Source organism: Leucopleurus acutus (assembly GCF_964270905.1).
Source record: "Leucopleurus acutus genome assembly, chromosome: 8".
In the NCBI taxonomy this organism is placed as follows: domain Eukaryota; kingdom Metazoa; phylum Chordata; class Mammalia; order Artiodactyla; family Delphinidae; genus Leucopleurus; species Leucopleurus acutus.
Genome location: NC_139151.1, coordinates 97,371,036 through 97,388,464, shown reverse-complemented (window position 1 = coordinate 97,388,464; position 17,429 = coordinate 97,371,036).

Below are 17,429 nucleotides of genomic sequence, written 5' to 3'. Positions count from 1 at the left end.
AAGGATGTCATGTCAGACAGGTTTCACATCTGACCCCATCTCAGAGTGGCTTTTGCCAAGTGACTTAACTTCTTTAATGTCTGTTTTTTCTTTAAGTGGTACTAAAGATAGTCCCTATTTCCTAGGGTTGTGTTAAGCTGTTTGTAAGATTCTCTGTAATGTGTGAACTGTTACTAGCAGTCTTAGGAACATGACTTTTAGGAGGTCACAGGGCTGGGGAGGATCGTGGAGTGTATCTGCTTGGATGCCTTCAGCTGCTATAATGAAAACTTTGACTGGCTCTAATAAAAAGTATGTTAAAAAATCTGCCGTCCCTGGAAGTCCTGAGGTGGGACGCACAGCAGGGGTTGCTTGAGATCGTAAAAGAGGTATCATCACCCGCCTCTCCTCTTTGCCATCCTTAGGAACTCTCTGCCTTCAGGCTGGCTCCCTGTGAGGTCCCAAATAGCTGCAAGTATTCCAGATGTCCCATTTAGACACACACATTTCTAGAAGGACAAGAGACCACATCTATTGTGTCTCCCCACTACAATTCTCAATTTGTTCTCTTCCCTTTCTCTTTCTTTCACATCTTGTCTCCCTTCCTCCCTTCCTCCTTTCCTTCTTTCTCTGTCTCTTTCTTTCTCTCCCTCTCTCCCTCTCTCTCTCTCTCTCTTTCTTTCTTTCTTTCATCTCTTTCTTTCTTTCTTTAATCTCTTCTTTCTCTCCCTTTCTCTTTTTCGCCCTTTCTCCCTTTCTCTTCTCCCTTTCCCTCTTTCTCTCTTTCTTTCTTTCTTTCCTTTCTTTCCCAGATAGACAGACTTATATACACACATGCATAGAAGCGATAAAGGATGGTGCCGGTGTACATGGATTAAATAGAGCCCGCTGATGATGGGAATAGGTGCACCAGTTTGGGCACTAAGAAATGCCAGGCCCCAGTTACAGTAACAATCACACAAGGACAGACACACACACACACACACACACACACACACACACACTCATACACAACTTTTTGAAGAAAGAGAAAAGGCAGCTGAAAAAGAGAACTGTGAGCTGGCAGAGAGATGCCAGGGTCACAGAGAGTCCATCTCCTCTGACAGCAGTGGAAGATGTCCTGGCTGCCTGTCCCACAGCTGCAGCGCCTGCACCCACAGCCCACTGCAACCCTGCAGGTTAAGGCAGAGAAGGTGTCACTCCCAGCCCGACACCTGAGCCACTGGGCGGCTTGGTGTCAGTCTACTGCTCATCCCACTCTCCTCTCACACCCCAACTCCACCATCTCCACTTTCCCTCCAGCCAGAACTTGCTCTCTAGTTATATTAGGGCTGGGACCATGTTTTGATTTCTCAACCATCTCTTTTCTCTTCCCAAAAGATGGAGTTCCATCACCTGCTGTTATGGACTGAATTGTTCCTCCTCAAATTAATATTTTGAAGCCTAACCTTCAATGTGACTGTATTTGGAGACAGGGCCTTTAAAGAGGTAATTAGGGTTAAATGACGTCATAAGGATGGGGCCCTAATCCATTGTGATTGGTGTCCTCATAAGGGGAGAGAGATACCAGGGATGTGTGCATGTTAGGACACAGTGAGAGGGTGGCTGTCTGCAAGCCAAGGAGAGAGGCTTCAGGAGAAACTAACCCTTGATTGTTAGTACCATGATCTTGGGCTTTTAGCCTCCAGAACTGTGAGAAATAAATTTCTGTAGCCAAGGCCATGGTATTTTGTTATGGAAAAGTAAGCAAAGTAAGACACCTGCTGTTACCTGCTGCCATGTTCCTTGTACTGATGGCTTTAAGGCAGGTTATTTAGTTTAGAAGAAAGATGGCTTTGAAGTCCTTCCTGTGTTTGAATCTTGGTCCTGCCACTTACTAGCCGGGTAACCTCTAGCAATTGGGTAACCTCGTTAATCTTCATTTCATTATCTGTGGAAGGGGAAAGTAGTATTTTCTCAGAGGTTCAAATAAGTTATACACAAAATGCTTAGTACTGGGTCTAGAGTATGCTACTATTAATAATACTAAAATGAAGTTATTAAAAATTCTGGTTTGTTACATTGATATAATAAGACAACTTACCTTGTACATGTTGTGTTTGGCATGAAGTTGGGGCTTAATAACTGTTAGGTTCCTTTCCTACAAATCCCTCATGTTGCACCTGTTTGCATGCATTTCCTGCCTGGTGCTGAACTTGCTGCCTGTGGATTCCACATTCCAACTGCTAGACTGGCCTTCCTGCCCTTGGAATCATATCTCTCTTATTTGCTTAATTTTTTCCCCTTAATATTAATTACTAGCGTACCTACTATATTTATTCATATTTACCTTTTTTTTTTTTTTTTTGGTATGCGGGCCTCTCACTGTTGTGGCCTCTCCCGTTGCAGAGCACAGGCTCCGGACGCGCAGGCTCAGTGGCCATGGCTCACGAGCCTAGCTGCTCCGCGGCATGTGGGATCTTCCCAGACCGGGGCACGAACCCGTGTCCCCTGCATCGGCAGGCGGACTCTCAACCACTGAGCCACCAGGGAAGCTCCCCACCTAGAATTATTTTTTGAAGTATAGTTGATTTGTAATGTTTCAGGTGTACAGCAAAGTGATTCAGTTATACATACATATACACACACACATATATATATTCTTTTTCAGATTCTTTTCCATTATACGTTGTTACAAGGTATTGAATATAGTTTGCGATTTTATATATTGAATATAGCCATCTTCAAATATATAAAAACTTACCTATAGAAACGAGAGCCAACTTTTTCTGAGTACCTATAAAGAGGAAGGACCTATGACCAAATTACAAAACAAAAATGAAATAAAAATAATTCTAACGGAAGAGATTTTTAAAATTGATGTATAGTTGGTTTACAATATTGTATTAGTTTCATGTGTACAGAATAGTGATTCAGTATTTTTGCAGATTATACTCCATTATAGGTTATTACAAGATAATGGATATAATTTCCTGTGCTATACAGTAGGACCTTGTTGGTTATCTATTTTATATATAGTAGTGTGTATCCCAAACTCCTAATTTATCCCTCCCCACACTTTCCCCCTTTGGTAGCCATAAGTTTGTTTTCTGTGTCTGTGAGTCTATTTCTATTTTGTAAATAAGTTCATTTGTGTCATTTTTTTTAGATTCCACATATAGATGATATCATATATTTCTCTCTCTCTGTCTGACTTACTTCACTTGGTATGATAATCTCTAGGTCCATCCATGTTGCTGCAAACCCCCTAGAATTTTAAGCTTTGTGAGGACCTGGCCCATTATAGGCACTTACTCTTAACTGTTGAGCAAGTGAATGAAGGAATGAAGGAATGGTGTGGGCGAAAGCCAGACCCCAGGGGGAGGAGGGCTAAGTAACTCTCACGGTGGCTAAATGTCCAGGATCTGGAGCCAGAGGAGCGGGATTCATATCCTGGCCCTCCCACTTCCCAGCTGTGTGATTTTGATTCAGTTGCTTGGCCATGAGGATTGAATGAGCAAACACAGGTAAGGCTCCCTGTTGGAGCCTGGGAAACATCAGTTACTGCTCCTGAGAAATTACAGAGAGGTTTGTGAGGAAGCAGCGGTGGAGAGCACCCATCTTCTCAGTATCCGAACGAGAAGGAGAGGAGAGCCGCCGGGTGAAAATTAGACAGATAGGCTCAAGAGCATGAAAGTGGGATTTCCTCCCTGTGGGAGTTAATTCTCTTCTGGATCATTGTGGTTCCCTTTGTATCACATTCAGCTGCAGAGCAGAGACTTGGGACCAGGCATTTCTACCTAGAAAAATCCACAGGAATAATGGAGTCCAGTTAGCTGTGGACAAATGTTGGTGTGGAGGTAGCTCTTCTTCTCATTCTACCTGTGGTATGAGGACAGGAAGGTTCTCAGCAGGTTAGCACTTACCGGAGACCACAGAGCTGCAAGTGTTAGGGCCAGATCGTAAACTCAACCCTCCTGGGTCTAATGCTAGTAAACAGTCTCTCAGTCGTAATGGAGTGTGGAGGAAGTAGAAACTTTGGTGCCATTTTCCCCCTGAAATGAAAACCAGTCTTCTATCTTCATGTAAGTGGTATTTGGACCCTCCTGTGAAAAGAAATTGGTTTTTTCCTTTTGCAAGCTTTGGGTTTCTATCGTGTGAGATTGTAAGAGTCATCACAGCCTGTGTGGAAGCTGAACTTAACGCCATGGGGTCGATCAATTCTAAAGCAATTGGAGAGCGGGGAGCTGAGCGTCTTTTACTGGGAAAAGGTAATTGTTTTTTATTGACTTCTTTGATTCTCAAGAAGTTTTCCTGCAGTGGGTGACTATGGAGTTGCCTTAGTGCCGGTTGTTGAGACACAGGAAGGTCTCTGCAAAGGTAGGGTTGAGCTGTATAGAAGAAGCTCAGTCTAGAGTAATGTAGTGATGGCAGAATGGGGCTTAAGGCTATGCCTAGCTCATGACTGTTTTGTTTGGAATGCATAATATATTAAAAACATTTTTTTGGCCAGTACTAAAAAAATCAGACTATTTCACATAAAGATCTGGATTTCCCATTAAAAAAAAACAACAAAAAAAACAAACCTCTGGCAACACTGGACCTTGTTCTATGACAACAATTGGCTAGACCCAAAGAGTGATGCTCCCTTCAAATGAGGCATGTGGCTTTCAGTTTGTCACAGTTCCCTCCACCATATGTGTGGTCTTATATCGCTCACATTTCACTTATTACTGTAGTGGACATTTTAGTCTGTAATCCACTAAATGATGGAAATAGCACTGCACTGGTAATAGAAGACTTGAGCACCAGTTCTGATGCCAAGATGCTACAGTGGTATTGGGCAAGTCTCTTAAGCTCACCAGACCTTGGTTAATTCATACATGAAAGGGAATATTGTCTCACCCTGTGAAAGTGTTTGGGAAAGCTGGTTCATTCATTCATCTAAGCATCCAGTTAATGTTTATTGAGTATCTACATTACATACTCACTAATGGAGAAGCAGCGTGACAAAAGCAGATGTGAATCTCCTTATTCAGTGGAGGAAACAGGTAACTACTACACGAGGGGGAGAAACACAGGGTGCCCTGAGGACACATTCCAAGAACATTTTGCCCAGTCTAGGGTTCAAGGAAGGCCTTCAGGAAGAAGTGAGGTTTAAATCGAGACTTGAAGGATGAGCAGCAGTGGGTAAGGGAAAGAGAAGAGTGCCCTGGGCAGAGAGAACAGCACGTACAAAGGCTGGAAGCAAGAGAAAGCAAGGTGTGTTTGAGAAACTTAAAGGATGTGATATAGGCAGAAAAGGATGGAAAGTGAAAAGAAGAGCTGGGGGGCTTCCCTCGTGGCGCAGTGGTTGAGAGTCCGCCCGCCTGCCGATGCAGGGGACACGGGTTCGTGCCCCGTTCCAGGAAGATCCCACATTGCCGCGGAGCAGCTGGGCCCGTGAGCCATGGCCGCTGAGCCTGCGTGTCCAGAGCCTGTGCTCCGCAATGGGAGAGGCCACAGCAGTGAGAGGCCCGCGTACCGCAAAAAAAAAAAAAAAAAAAAAAAGAAGAGCTGGAGTTAGAGAAATGAACGGAGGCCAGATTATGAGGGGATTTGATGCCAAGAAGTGCTCTGGCCAGTTTAGGACTTTTAGTTTTGAGACTTGTCTGCCTCTTTAGCTATTCAAGAAGGAGAAACAGCAAGTAGATGGGTGGACAGATCCCAAGTATCAGCATGAGAGACAGAAAGCAGTTCCCAAAGAGTAAACAAAGAAAACAATTATTAGCTAATTAATGATGGATCACAGTTGAGTCTGATGCAACTAACTCATAACCGAAATGCATTTATAGCCAGCAAACAGAACACACGATGAAAAGATACTTGTAACGAATCATATTTTAATAGGAAACAAAAACTGCCTGGCTCAGCTCCTTCTGTCTTTTATCTTGACAACTTCACTATGTGTTGTCAATTAACTGAACTGCTGGCAGAAAACATCTGAAAAATTAATTGGCTTCCAAATGGGTTTCCCAGAAACCCATTCTTGTAAACTTGTAACGGTAACTGCAGAAATGTTGCCTGGGTGATATTTAAACATAAAGACAGTAACAGAAAGAAATCATCACCTAGGGCTCTTTTAAAACTTGATCTCTCTATGTTTCTGAAAATCTAGGCTTCAGCAACAATTAGTATACATTTCCAGGTAATTGAGGACAAAAAGTTCTCTTAATCCAAATACATCGGTTCTTCATATCCTTTGGGGGTGAAGAATCAGGACCAGTCTCATCATTGTAATTGCCGGTGGGGATGGGAATAGAAAAATCGCTTTTTCTGGGTGGTTATCAACGTAAAGAATTCCCACCGCTCCCTCTGCCCATTGTTATGGGGAAAATGAGCATGTTCGCGTCCTCCCTCATCTGTGTCAGAGTCCCGGGCCCCTCTCCAAGGCCAGTGCTTGTTTTAAACTGGAGCAGAGTATGAGGCAGTTCTTCCCACATAGTCTAAAAATTCCTCTTTAAAAGAATTATCTCTATTCTGGCACAGAAGCATGAAAAAAAGAGCAACCATCTCTATTTTTCTGACTATTTCCCTTCATCTGAGGTCTGGCCCATCCGGACTAATTATAAATGATCAAGACCCACAGACAGGGCTTGGCTGGGTGAACCGTTTACACGGAGTGACTGGAGAGATCCATAAAAATCCTTAGACTAATACCTCTCTCAATAGCTCTCTCTGAGGTTAGATGTCCCATCATTAGAGATTCTTTCTTAAAAATGTTATTTATAGAGGCGTAGTATATTAGAACCAAATAAATCTGTTCAGCAAACATTTATTGAACCCCTACAATGTGCTATATTATATGGTAGGTGTAAGGAATGAATAATAATGCTTATGGTAAGAATCGTTATTTATTGAGCTGTAAGTAAGGGATAGGTACTGTGCTTGGTGCTGTATATACAGCGTTTTATTTAATGCTTTGAAACTCCTTGAGAGGTAAGTATTACTGCCTTTATTATGCAGATGAGAACACTGAGATTTCGAAAGATTAATTATCTTGCCCAAAGTCAAAATCACCCATATAGAGTGTGCTGGAGGTGGATTTGAGCCCAGCTGTCTGACTCCGAAGCCAAAGCCCTCAATCAACATGCTGTTCTTGGGGGAGTCTACAGGTTGGGGGGAGAGGAAGACTTGGAAACTGGTATAATGATAGCAAGAGTGATTTGTGCCTAGAAATAGTGACATAAAAAATGACCAGGAGGGCCAAAGAGGGAGCTAAACTAGATGTTTGAGTGAAGGTGATATTTGAGCAGGACTCAATGGGAACTCAGTAGAAGTCTGGAAAATACTCCAGGTGGAGGAAGCTAGAACATGTGCAAAGGATGAGAGTGTGGCATACTCAGGGACAGCCAGGAGTTCCACGTGGTTGGAGAAGGTCAGGTGGGAGAAGGTTGGAATGGAGATTGGAAAGACATATTGGAGTAAAATTGTGAAGGATTCCAAATCCTATCCCAGGGAATCTGGATTTCATTCTACTGAATGGTGGTCATAGCTTTATCATACCAAATGACCTTTTTTGTTTGATTTTTTTTTTTTTTTTTTTTGCAGTACACGGGCCTCTCACTGTTGTGGCCTCTCCCGTTGCGGATCACAGGCTCCGGACGTTCAGGCCCAGCAGCCATGGCTCCCGGGCCTAGCCGCTCTGCAGCATGTGGGATCTTCCCGGTCCGGGGCACGAACCCGTGTCCCCTGCATCGGCAGGTGGACTCTCAACCACTGCGCCACCAGGGAAGCCCAAATGACCTTTTTAATAACAATTTATAATTAAGTACAACTCCTTACCGGTCCTAAAATAAAATGGCACAACATACCTATACATATCCTTTTAAAGCAAAAATCAATATAACGTTATTATTATTATTATTTGGGCTGCACTGTGCAGCATGTGGGATCTTTTGGCTGCACTGTGCGGAATGTGCCTGTTCCCTGACCAGGGATTGAACCTGTGCCGCTTGCAGTGGAAGCACAGAGTCTCAACCACTGGACTGCCGGAGAAGTCCCGGTATGCACAGTTTTTAAGACATACTATCGTATACATAATAGACTATAAAATAGTATAAGCAAATATAACTTTTATGTGTACTGGGAAACCAAAACATTTGTGTGACTTGCTTTATTATATTTGCTTTATTGTGGTAGTCTGGAACCAAACATGAAATATTTCCAAGATATTCCTGTAATACAATTGAACCCCCAGACAAAGCTTAAGAATAATTAAAGGAATACAGAAATATCTAGTACTTAAAATCTAAAATTTGCAAAGTCTGGCATCCAATCAAAATTACCAGGCCTGCAAAATAAAAAAAAAATGGAGGAAAATATGATCCATAACAAGGAGAATAACACAATAATACAAGTAGACCCGGAAATAAATAGATGAGAAAATTATTAGACAAGGGCCATATAACAGTATTAGAAGTATATATCATACATTCAAGAAAATAAAGGAAGCAACAACATGTTAATGTCTTTTTTATAAAACTCAAAACTAACTTTTAGAGGTGAAAATATGCTGTCTGAGATGAAAAATATACTGGATGTTTCTAAGAACAGATTAGCACTGAGGAAGAAAATTTTAAAGTTGAAGATATAGCAATAGAAAATATCCAAAATGAAACATATGGAGAAAAGTGATTGAAAACAAATAAACAGACTATCATTGAGCTTTGGGACAATTTTAATCAGCTTAATATATGTACGGTGTTGCAGTTACCCCTGAAAAAAAGGAGAGAAAGAGGGAGCCAAAAATTGATTGGGAGAAATAATGGCTGAAAAGTTTCCAAGTTTGATGAAAACTATAAACCTTCAGACACAAAAAGCTCAACAAACTCTAAACAAAAGAAACATTAAGAAAACAACATCAAGGCATATCATAATCAAATTGCTCAAAGCCAATGACAAAGAGAAATTCCTGAAAGAAGCTAGAGATTAAAAAAAGGACACATTAGGGCTTCCACTGGTGGCTTTCCACTGGTGGCGCAGTGGTTGAGAGTCCGCCTGCCGATGCAGGGGACACGGGTTCGTGCCCTGGTCTGGGAAGATCCCACATGCCGCGGAGCGGCTGGGCCCGTGAGCCATGGCCGCTGAGCCTGCGCGTCCGGAGCCTGTGCTCTGCAACGGGAGAGGCCACGGCAGTGAGAGGCCCACGTATACAGAGAAATAAAGAAATAAAGATAAGAATGACAGCCTTACTGAAAACAATGCAAACCAGAAGACAAACAACATATTAAAATACTGAAAGAAAAAGAAAATTCACTTAGAGTTCTAAACCCAGTGAAAACATATTTCAAAAACTGAGACAAAATAAAAACATTAAAAAAATACAAAACTGAAAGAATTCATCACCAGCAGACCTATACTACAAGAAATATTAAAGGAATTCTTTCAGACAGAATAAAAATGATACAAGCTGGGAATATAGATTCATGCAAAATATTTACTAAAGAACACCAGAAATGGTATATCTCAATATTAGATTGAACTCTGATCTTACTGCTCAAAACTGCTCTATTCACAGTCTTTCCTAGCTCAGCTGTTGTCGCTCCATCCCTCCAATTTTCAAGCTAAAAACCTGAGTTATCTTTGACTCCACTCTCTTTCCAACACTCCATATCCAACCTATTAGGAAGTTCTCATGGCTCCACCCTCAACATATATCCAGAGCAGAGTCCAACTACTTCTCACCACATCTACTGCTACCACTGTGGTCCTGGCCACCATCGTTGCTGACCTGGATTACTGTAAGTCTCCAGAAAGGTATTCCTAAATCCACCCTTGCTCCCCTACATTCTAGTCTTCATAGAACAGCCAGAATCATTCTTTTAAAGCATAAGTTATTTCATGTCACTCTTATGCTCAAAACCTTATAACGGCTTTCTGTTTCACTTAGGGTCAAAGCTGAAGTTATTATACAATGGCCTATAGGGCCATGCATGATCTACACCACCTGCCCCCACTCCTCTGACCCTGTTTCCCACTATTTTTCTTCTCACTCATTATGTGCCAGCTATACTGGCCTCCTTGTAGTTTCTTGAACACACCAAGTACACTTTGGCCTTAGAAAGCCCAAAGGAAGTCCTCCTGCTAGACCTCCTTCCCCCAGACACTTAGTTGGCTCATGCTCTTACCTTTTTAAAGCCTCTGTAAATGTCATCTTCTCCATGATACCTGCCCTGATCACTCTATTTTATACTGTCTCCTTCCCATTCCACCTGTTCTCCTTCTTTTTAAAGGGTACTTCTTATCTTCTAATGCAGTATATAATTTACTTATTTATTATGTTGATTTAATTATTTCTTATGTCTCCCTCATTAGAAGTTAGGGTCCATAAGGGCGAGCATCTTTGCTGTTCTGTTCACTGATGTATCCCAAGCACCTAGAGCCATGCCTCTCACACATAGGGTGCTCAATAAGTGTCTACTGACTGTTGAATAAAAGACCTGCTCTGGGTCTCACAGTTGATGAGTGACTGACCTGGATTCTGAGCCTAGTTCTTTCATTATGAAAGCCCATAAATTGTCTCCTTTACTAATGTTGTAATGCTAGCAACATAATACATACTCAGTCTTTTAAAAAATGGAACTCTGTGTTATTCTCCATTTGCTTTAATACTGCATTTTAACACATTCAATTAGGAAATTTAAAGAGATATTAATTTGAAAAAGTATTTTGTAAACCACAAAGGTGCCTATGATTGCTAATCATTATTAATCTCACTTGAGTTAATCATGTACTTACATAAATTTGTCTTTAAGGAAAACTATACTAACCCACTAACTGGGAAGTAGTTTCATTTGACATAAATTGAAGGTACATTAAATATACATTAAAATAATACATAGCTATTAAATTAAAAAGTAGTTTATGACCTGCCTAAAACATCTCCTCTCCTCTTCCTGGTATCCTTGTCACGATTTGGGAAATACTCAGATGCTAGAACACACTATAAATAAACCATGATGGAACATGTACTGTTCTGCATGTGAAATGGTAGTGATTATATGATTATTACTACTGTACTTTTTGTGGTTCATAAAGAAGCCATGCATTCAACCCTCATTCCATCCAGCTGGTATAGGTGATTATTTCAAAGATGCACACTAAATTTTGTCTCCAAGAAACGCACATTCATATAAATGGAGAAAAATATTAAGATCAAGTTTTAAGTGTATCCTTTGTATGTGATGATCGTCCTTGAGAAAACCTATTTCTAAAGTGAAGTGATTATATATGATGAAGTCAATCACCAATCAAGCCCTTATGAACTACAGTGGGTCCCCAGAGATTATCTAGCTATATCCATTAAAGGGGGATGTTAAACAGCTGTAACAGAGAGACCCCAAATGCAATGACTCATTTTTCCTTTGGGGTAAGTAATTGGGCTCTGTCCAGGCCAGAAGTTGTCCAGACTAGCTGAACAGCTCTGGCATCCTCTTGGGTATCCCACTGCCTGCAGGTTGGAGGCTGGGTGGGTGTTTTGCTCAGTCTCCAGTTGGAAGGAAAGGAGAAAAGAGAATATGTAGAAGGCACAGCTGTTGTCTTAAGGGCTCCATCACTTCTACTCACATTCCATTGGCAGGAACTTAGTCACATGGATGCGCAACTGCTGGGCAGTCATGTTTTCAGCTAGCTTTCCTACCATAGAAGAAGAGGAGAACATATTCTGATGAACAGCCCTCAATCCCAGCCACACTGGCCCCAACCCCTCCTTTTAAAGAGGAAGAAGCAAAAGCCCACAGAGGGAAAAGATTCACTTCTATCACTAAGCCAGTTGGGAAATTTCAGTTATTCAGTTACTCATTCAGCCAGCCCAGCACATATTTATTGAGTATCTAAGTGCCAGGCATGGTTCTAGGCCCTGGAGATAATAAAATAGATAAGGTCCTTGCACTTAAAGGTTTTACATTATAGTTGGAGGAGGAAGACAATAAACAAGTAAGAAGAGGAAAGAGAACTTAAGATTAGAAAGAAGGCCGATGAGAGAGTGGGAGGGAAGGACAAGGTGTGGTTGGCACCAAGCATGTAGGTTATAAAATAATGTCTAGGTCATTATTATATGCCTCTTTCCCTGCTCCAGGTCTTCTGTTATAGTGATCAATCAGTGATTGATGGGAAGGATCACCAATCCTTAAATGCTAGTTCACCAATGCAAGTTCAAAGTGCAGGTAAAGTCCCACTAACCCTTTGCCCTATCAGTTTTCTACCCTTAGATACCAACCAAGATATTTGAATTGACTATGACTGTTAATGGAAACTGGCAGCTTTCTTTCAGGATCAGAATTTTGAATTCCTCCCAAATGCACAGTGCTAGCAAACAACTAGTGACTATTAGGTGCCTGATGTGACAAGATTTTGATGTCTTAATTTAGTTCCCAGTGGGAGGATACATGTCACACAAGCTGTCTAGTACCACAAAGGGAAAAGTGAGCTGTATATAGAGGCTGTAGGTGAGCGTCTGGGGAAGGGGAACAGCCCTGGCAGAAGAGAAGGGCCCTGCATAATATTTTGGACAACAAAGGACAGGAGTTAAAGCAAAAAGAAATGCTTATAAAGTTAAAGAGAATTGGTCCCTTATCTCAGAGTATAAGCTCAAGCTCTCTGATTGGTCTGGAGAAGTAATATTTATAAAGAATTGCCTGAACGGTATGTCATCCACTCAACTTAAAAAATATAGTTTAGACATTAATTTTTAGGTTTACTTAGACTATAAAATGTTCAAACAATAATTTTCTGGCCTGTGAAAACTGTTTTTACTGCATTGTGCCTTTGGGTTTTCTCCCAGGAACACTGTCAAAAAAACAGCTTCAAGGCTTACATTATTATTTGCTGCAGGGGTTTTGTTAAGGACAATACCCATGACATTAATCAATGCCCCCACAAGAACTATTCCCTTCAGGGCTTAGTGCCAGGGGAAGTTTTGCTTGTCCTGAAGATGTGATATGTTTTTTTCCTGTGAATATTGAGAATCATGTGACTGATTTCCGTTTTTTTTTTTTTTTTTTTTTTGGCCACCAGGAAGCTCAATGCCAAATTCATGGTTCATTTCATAACTGAATAGAAACTTAAGTGACCTAATAATATAGTTATTCTATATAATATAGTTCTAATAATATAGCCTAACTCTTTGCTCTTAGAGTTGATCTTTTCTAATGTATATTTTCGTTGGTCTAGATTATTATTTACTTCCCCCCCATGCATACTTCTTATATGGTATGAGAAAGGGAGTATGAAGAAATGAAGAAGGACCTTAATGTACATGAAACTCTCAGTTGATGATATCTTTCTGAGAGTGGCCAAGATGGTGGAGTAGAAGGATCCTAAGATCACCTCTTCTCATGAGCACACGAAAATCACAACTATCTGCAGAATAACCATCATTGAAAAAGACTGAAACCTAACAGAAAAGATCCTCTATAACTAAAGACATAAAGATGGAACGAAGATGAGACTAGGAGGAGGAATGGACTCGTGATATAATCAAATCTTATACCCCACCCCCATAGGTGCGTGACCCAAAAACTGGAGAACAATTATATTACAGACTTTCTCCCACAAGAGTGAGAGTTCTCAGCCCCACATCAGGCCCCCCAGGCTGGGGGTCCAGCACTGGGAAGAAGAACCCCCAGAGTGTCAAAGGCCAGTGGGGTTTGACTGCAGGAGCTCCACAAGATTGGGGGGAAAAGAGACTTCATTCTTAAAGGTCACACACAAAGTCTCATGTACACCTGGACACAGGCCAAAAGAAGTAATTTGATAGGAGCCTGGGCCATACCTACCTGTGGGTCTTGGAGGGTCTCCTGGGGAGGCAGAGGGAAGCTGTGGCTCACCCTAGGGACATAGACATTGGTGGCAGACATATTGGGGAGCATTCATCTGTGTGAACTTTTCTAGAGGCTGACGTTTTGGCACCAAGATCTGGCTCCACCCAATAGCCTGTAGGCTCCAATGCTAGGATTCCTCAGGCCGAAAAACAAACTGGGTGGGGACACAGCCCCACCCATGAGCAGACAGGCTGCCTAAAGACTTCCGGTGCCTAGAGCTACCTGTAGACATGCCCCTGCTCACCAGAGGGCTAGGGCTCAGCTCCACCCACCAGTAGGCAGGCACCAGCCCCTCCCACCAGGAAGCCTGTATAAGCCTCCAGACCCGCCTCACCCACCAGGGGAAAGACAGAAGAAGCAAGAAAATTACAGTCTCAGGGATTTCAGGCTGAGTTTGCGAACGCAGGCCAGATACTTACCCTGGGACCCTTGGGTGACAGGAGGGGAGTGTACTGCTGGGATGCATAGGATGTCTTCCACAGAGAGCCACTTCTCCAAGGTCAAGAAACGTAATCAACCTACAACATACGTAAAAATACAAAGAGCGATTTAGACAAAATGAGGTGAGAGAAGAATATGTTTCAGATGAAGGAACAAGATAAAACACCAGAAGAAGAACTAAGTGATGTGGAGATAGGCATCCTTCCTGAGAAAGAGTTCACAGTAATGATTGTAAAGATGATCAGAGAACTCAGGAAGAGAATGGATGAACAGAGAGAGAAATTAGACATTTTAAACAAAGAATTAGAAAATATAAAGAACAACAAAACAGAATTAAAGAATACAACAACTGGGGGCTTCCCTGGTGGTGCAGTGGTTGAGAGTCCGCCTGCCGATGCAGGGGATGCGGGTTCGTGCCCCAGTCCGGGAAGATCCCACATGCCGCGGAGCGGCTGGGCCCGTGAGCCATGGCCGCTGAGCCTGCGCGTCCAGAGCCTGTGCTCCGCAACGGGAGAGGCCACAACAGTGAGAGGCCCGCGTACCGCAAAAAAATTTAAAAAAAAAAAACAAAAAAAACAAGAATACAACAACTGAAATGGAAAATACACTAGAAGGAAGCAATAGTAGACTAAATGAGGCAGAGGAACAGATCAGTGAGCTGGAAAGCAGAGTAGTGGAAATCACTGCTGCTGAACAGGAAAAAAGAAAAAAAATGAAGAGATCACTGAGACAACATCAAGTGAGCTAATATTTGCATTATAAGTCCCAGAAAGAGAAGGGAGAGAGAAAGGGCCTGAGAAAATATTTGAAGAGGTAATAGCTGAAAACTTCCCTAACCTGGGGAAGGAAACAGTCACCCAAGTCCAGGAAGCTTAGAGTCCCATACAGGATTAACCCACAGAGGAATGCACCATGACACATTGTAGTCAAAATGACAAAAATTAAAGATAGAGAATATTAAAAGTGACAAGGGAAAAGCAACAAATAACATAACGAAGGAACGCCTATAAGGCTATCAGCTGATATTTTAGCAGAAAGTCTGCAGTCCAGAAGAGAGTGGCATGATATACCTAAAGTGATGAAAGAGAAAAACCTACAACCAAGCATACTCTACCCAGCAAGGATCTTGTTCAGATTTGATGGAGAAATCAAAAGATTTACAGATAAGCAAAGCTAAAAGAATTCAACACCGCCAAACCAGCTTTACAACAAATGCTAAAGGAATTTCTCTAGGTGGAAAAGAAAAGGCCACAACTAGAAACAAGAAAATTACAAAATGGAAAAGCCCACTGGTAAAGGCAAACATACAATAAAGGTAGGAAATCATCTATGCACAAAGCTAGTAGGGAGGTTACAAGACAAAAGCAGTAAAATCATTTATATCTACAATAAGCAGTTAAGGGATACACAAAACAATTAGGATGTAAAATATAATATCAAAAACAGTCATCACGAGGGGAGGAGAGTACAAATGCAGGGAATCTAAAATATAATACTTTTGAAATTAAGAGATCAGCAACTTAAACAAACGCATCTTTCCATATTTGCTTCCAATTTGAGCCTTGCACACACTTATTTTCACATACTTAAATTCAAAGTCTCATAGATGAAAGATTAGAATAGAGAAAAAGATTAGAAGGGATCTTCTAAAGGGCACATTGACTCATTTTTCTTTCTACTACATTTCTACTACTTTCCACCAGGTGTTTCTCCAGATTATGCTTAAGTACCTCCATTGATGGTGAACTTACTATCTACCAATGTGATTCATTTCCGGAACATTCTGATCGTGGGGCCATCTCACTTCATCTTCGGCCCTTTGATCCTACCCTGATGGTCCACACAATAAATGCTCATTCTCATCCATAGCTAGTAGCGTTTGAAGTAGGCTATTATATAGCCCGGAGACATTTTTTTGGACCAGATCCTTCAAAAATTCTGCAGATGATAAGGTCGAGGGCCCTCATTGGTTGTCCTGGTCACTCTCTTCCAAGCACAAACACTATTCTGCTTATTTCCTTCTTAAAGTAAGTTGTACAGAACTAAACTTGAAACTCGCTGTGTCCTTGCCCACCCATTCTAAATACCGTAATGCTATACATTCACCCTGAGATCATATTAGCTTTTTGTGGAGTCAAATTATAGTATTGGCTCACAGCAGACTTCCTGCTAGCCAGGTTCTCTAAATCCTTTCCATACATGCCAGAGTAAGTTATGTCTTCTCCAATCTGTTTTTGGGCAATTAGTCTTTTAAAATATAAGTGGAAGGTCCTATATTCCTCTCACTAATTTTCATCTTGGTATGTTTAAACCATACCTTAGAGCTTAGCAAAATTATTCTATGTTTTTGTTCCACTCTCTAACATATCTGCTCCCTTTCTTGGCTTTTTCCCACTCACACGTTTGATGGCCTGAGCTAGCATATCACTACTGATGCAGAGATCAAAGTTTTATGGTGGGCAAAGCCAGGAGCCCTGGTGCTTGTTAGCAAAGGCCTTCTTCTAGGTATACACTGTTCTACTTTTCAGACTGCAGTCTGTCTGCACCAATATTCATTGTCATTAATCTTGATATTAGCACCCAGAATAAAATGTAGTAATCTATCGAAAACAAATTATGTGTCAGGCATTAATTTAAGAGTTTTACATGCATTTAAATTTATTCTTCACTGAATCTCTGAGACAGAAATGTTATATAGAACAAAACCAAGACATGGTTTGCTAAATTTGTGTGGAAACTGGAAAAGATGTAAGTTCTAATATTGGTGATAATGAACTTAATGTTTCATATTCAATGCAAATCGAGACTAAAATAAAATTTATTGGGAATGTCAAAAGTAGTGACCTCTCTGGGCTTGAGCCTTCAGACTTCAGGTTCAGTTGGAAAGAAAAGAATAAAATGAAAGATTATATAAATTGCCTGAAGCAAGTCTGAAAAGATGGTTTCAAGAAGGCAAAATGCATTAGCGATTTTACATATTTTTTCATCTCTGAGAGCAGAATCCTCTTTATGACGTGTAAGTTAATTTCCCAACTCAGGCTTTTAAAATTCTTTGAAGACAGAAGTGCATTGTGTCCATAAATAAGGGATTGCCTTTAACCAGTCTAATGCTACTCAGCTGGTTTCTGGTGGAGCCAGAATTGGACATCAGCTCTTTTCTCTAATAAT